Source organism: Macadamia integrifolia, chromosome 7 (assembly GCF_013358625.1).
Source record: "Macadamia integrifolia cultivar HAES 741 chromosome 7, SCU_Mint_v3, whole genome shotgun sequence".
In the NCBI taxonomy this organism is placed as follows: Eukaryota; Viridiplantae; Streptophyta; class Magnoliopsida; order Proteales; family Proteaceae; genus Macadamia; species Macadamia integrifolia.
In genome coordinates, this window is record NC_056563.1 from 25,695,712 (window position 1) to 25,700,862 (window position 5,151).

Here is a 5,151-nt window from a genome sequence, read left to right on the forward strand (position 1 = left end):
CATACTGTATGGCCATACTAACTATATCAATATGAAAGACATATAGGTTATTGTGATTAGGTATAATACCCTTTGCTACGATCCCTTACCAATAGGGGGTTAGGTGTTGGATAACTCATTATGGTAGGTTCTCTGAACCTTCTAGAATACCATGCCCACGGTACAATATGATTGTTTCTAAAAGTGGACAGAGGCCCAGTGATCAATGTGTGATTTTTTGGACCATGGCCCCAAGAAGGGGTTATTAGAGTGTTTGTTGGGAGACCGACGTCATATTCTAGGATTGACAGACTCTAATACACGACTAGGATTTGTATCGTTGGACCGATGTGCAATTTTCAAGACCAAGGATACATATTGTAGTAGCATGAACCCGACTTTTTTTTATAGTTAAGTATGATGAATTAAAAAAAAAAGAAAAAGATAAAATACAAATAGAGGCAATCCCAGAGAACCCCCTTTAGACATGCCTAAAAGAGGGGAATGGATCCCAAGGACAAGTAGGATAGTCCCTGCAATCAAGTAATAAAAACTAGAACATAAATAACATAGAAAAAATTACATTCGAAAGTAGGTAAGTCGGTCAACATCCCTTTTTATAAGGTCTTGAAGATCATCTGGGATATCGGAAGGGTACAAGATAACTTCAACAGTAGATGTGGCAAATGAGGCTAAGAAATCTCCTGCTTGATTTTTCTTTCTCCAAACATGTATAATTTCCTTACACCTAAGCATGGAACAAAGATGTAAAATTTTGCTTTTAAAAACTTGCATACTCCAAGGGTGCATATCTTACCATTAAGAATATCAACAGCCAACATGGAATCAGACCGGATAGACACCTCTAGAAAGCTTTTTTCAATACATATACAACTCCTCTTTGGATTGCAAGCAATTCCATGGCAAGGATAGATAACTCCTCAACCAAACCTGTATAAGCAAGTATAGGGGTGCCTCTATCATCCTGAATCATCCCACCATACAAAGCCTTGTCATCAGATTGTGCACCATCACAATGTAGAGCAATCATGTGGGAGGGGGGACTGAATCAAGTGCAAGCCTTTGGAACTTTAACAGTCTAATTAATTTGTAACCCCCAACTATCTACCAACATCTGATTTCTTACACTATGAACTCCAAAAAGCGGAATGCAAAGCACTAGTAATCTTTAGTAGCAGCCATAATCTTGGATATTGTTCTACTTTTGTTTCTAAAGATCTTGTAATTCCTCTTTGTCCACAGATGTTGTACCATAGCACCAAGAGCCAATTTCCTTACTACTCAAATCTGATCATCACCTCCAATATAATAATGGACCTACATAGCAGCATCCATAATATTAGAGGCCGACCTTCCATATTGTGAGAAAAGAGAGTAAATATCCCTCCAGACTAAAGATGTAAAACTATATTCAAAAAAATAAATGGTTGCAACTTTCAAGGTTAGCCTAACAAAATACACAATGAGGTTGAACATGTATTTTCCTATGAATTAGTTGCTCCTTTATAGGCAAAGCATCAACAAGACATATCCATTAAGTGAATGAATATGTAGATATATTATTTGTAAACCATACCGAATCACATCAATCAACTTTCCTTGAGGTACCTTTAATAATATTCCAAGCAAATTTAGTAGTAAAGAGACCAGAAGAGTTACTTGTCCCAACCACAAATTATTATCAGCATGATGGAGTTTCTTTAAGTTCAGTAACTCCCTCCAGGCTTCGGTAAATTCCAAAGAAGAGAGGAGATCAGTGTACCAGTTACCATCCCTCATAATATCCTTCACCAAGGCACGACGATCAGAAACATGCATCATATCGTATTCTATTTTCAAATCTCTTGATTAGAACTCCAAAAGGATGTCACCTGCCCAACCAAAGATAAGTTGAGCTGCCATACCCAATGAAGTGCTGAACATAAGGCTCAAATGTGTCCTTATACTTCAAAATTTTCCTCTAGCCCCATGAACATTTCTGATTATTCTTCACCTATTTAACCCAAAGACATTTTTTTTTTTGTAGCTATCCACCATACTTGCTTCATTATACCAACCACATTCATGTACTTGATTCGCTTTATTCCTCGGCCTCCATCCTAATTTGGCTTGCAAATAGCATTCCATGAAATAAGATACATTTTCTTCTCAAGAGATGGACCCAACCAAAGAAAATTTGATAAGGTCGATTCTAGCTTGAAGATGAGCTTTCCTGATAAAACGAAAATTCCAAACCAATAGATGTAAGTTCCCTGTAGCACTGAAGGAAAGGAATGGAAAATTACCAGCATAAGATAAAAATCTAGCTTTCCATCCTTCTAGCTTCCATCTCACCAAATCAAGAATAGGAGCACAGTGTACCAGAGATAATTTTCCTAAAATAAGAGGGACACCAAGATATCTAATAGGTAACTTAGTGTCAGTGAAACCCTTCGATTCCAGTAGTTCCAATCTACTAGTATGGGTAAGGGCCCCCTAGTATAATATAGGACTTAGATTTATTGAGATGCAACCCAGAGTAGAAAAGCAAACTCTTTTAAAGCCCCCAAACTAGTTGTAACCAAATCGTGAATGGTCCTCACAAAGATCATTAGGTCATCTATGAAAATAAGGTGAGAGAGGTGAGTGTCCTTGCACATAGGCAACAACCAAATCTGCCCATCAATCTCCAGCTTTCTCATCATACCTGAATATACCTCTATGGCCAAAGTGAAGAGATAAGGTGATAGACGGTCGCCTTGTGTAATACCCCATCCACTAGAGAAGTAACCAGTTGTGCTCCCATTGATGAGGACTGAAAACATAGGAGTGCTAACACAAGCCTTGATCCAGCCAAGAAATTTGTCTAGAATGCCCATTTTTTCCATCACCTCAAACAAGAACTTGCTACTCAATGAATCATAAACACCTTAAGAACAATTGTGGGGGAGGCAGCCTTCTGATCAATTCCTCTAGCAATATCATGGAAAACTAAAAAAGTTTCAACAATTAACCTACCTTTGATAAAAGATGACTGATTCTCACTCACTACACTTCCATTAACTTTTTGCAATCTTTTGGAGATGATTTAATGATAATTTTGTAAAAGAGATTACATAAAGCTATAGGGTGGTGTCCAGAAAAAGAAGACATAACGTCACTCTTTGGAATGAGATTGATGAAAGTGGAATTAACTGAATGGGGCATACAAGAATTGTTAAAAAAAATCAAACTACAACAGTAGTCAAATCTTCAGCTACTACTCCAAGACTGCATATAAAATCTGGTTTCGAAACCATCTGGACCTGGAGCTTTAAAATCCCCCCCACACAGGAAAAACACTTTTCCTGCATTCTGCCAGCCAAACCAGTAGGCTGGTTGGTAGCTGAGTACCCCGCTGGTTTGCCCATTTCTTGCCCATCTGCTGTCCTAACTTCTAGGTTCTTAAGTCCACCCATTGTAGGACTGGTCCCACTCCTATTTTGGTCGTTTTACATCTTTTCCTAACGAGAGGATTGCCAAACTTCCCTCTCTTCTATTGTACAAGTGAATCCACCATAGGATAGCCCACTTCCTGTGCCAGCTAGGTTCTAACACTGGACTCAACTGCTTCTCGTTTCAGGGTGTTACATGCAATCCAAGATTCCCAATTCTGGGTGGCTACAAGCTTGGGAAACCTTGCTGGATTTTATTTTCTACTGAATCTAGCTATTGAAGACAAAGGGGGTTTGTAAATTACTTCAATTTTGCAACTAGCAGTAGGGAAGTAGTAACAGCAGTTCCCTTGGACAGTAGCTCCCATGCTTCAATTCTCCAAATTGCTTTCTCGTTCTCTTTTATCCTCTTCTTCTCCAACCGAATTTGGTTCAAAATTGAGAAAAATTAGAGAATAAGAAATCTAAACTTCTAAGCTACTTTACAACAAGTTAATGAAGGTCTTCTTACCCATATGTGTAAGTACAACAGTAAGAAAGACAACAACACATAAGAATTCCAATTTTTTTTGGAAGAAATCAGCTTCTCTTGTACCAAGCCCCTTATGCATGCACCATCCCCAACCTTGGACAGCAGTCCATCCTCTATTTTAGCTTGCATGCAGCACCATCCACCTTCTTAGACACCAACAACAAAAAAAATATAGCAGCATCAATTGTGTAGCAGCAAAAAGGTTTGCATGCATCAGTAGTAGCCAGCAGCAACAACAGTTGAGCAAGAATGGTAGGGCAGCATGCATAGCAAGGCAGCAACCAGCCCAAGAGCAGCCCCATTCTTCCTCTTCTCCTCTCCCCCCAAACGAATGCAGTCTCTTGCAAATGAGAGAAATGAGAGGATTTGGGTTTATATAGTAGCTAAATATAAACCACTAGGGCTTGTTTGGTTGTAAGGGCCATTTTCTGGGAATGGAATTAATCCTCAGTACTGGCATGTGGGCCCACTTGATCGTTTGCATGTTCGGTGCCATATGACTAGTGTGGAATGCCCTTTCAATTCATATGATTGACAAAAATATGCCCGAAGGGATGTGGGACCCACAAAGTAAAAAATGTAATTTTTGCTGCAAACAGCACCATCGGCTGGTGGTGGTCAGGTAGGTGACCTACTAGTGATAGCAAAAACTGTCCCCCAGTAGTCCCAACCACATGGCCAAGAGTCAGTCATGTGTTTGACCTCCTCAACATCACTTTGGTCTATTTTCCTCCATTGGTTGGCCTATGTAAACAGGCAGTTGGTATGCTCTCTGTGTAATCTTAGTTGGCCAACTAGACAACCCAACTGCCCTCAATGCTTGCTATGTCTAGACACTCGAGGCATGCAGCTGCATTTTGATACGGGGTATCACAAAACAACTTACAAAGTGAGGGAACCCAAAACCAAATCAACCCACAAAATCCATTTATAGCCAATGTAGGATCAAACCCCATATGACTAATATGGTATCAAAACAATAATAGTAACAGCACCACCACCGCCAAAAAATAGATAAATAAAGAGGAATTTTTATTTTCAGAGAATCATGGACCTAGATTTGAGGGAAATCTTATATCTCAGAGATTGGGAACTACCCATTGAAACACTCCAACCCCCTGACGAGCCTCACAAATAACCACTATGGGGGCAGACTATCAGATTGGGTGCCCAAGGGGGGCTGCCCGAATAGGGGTAATGGGGGGG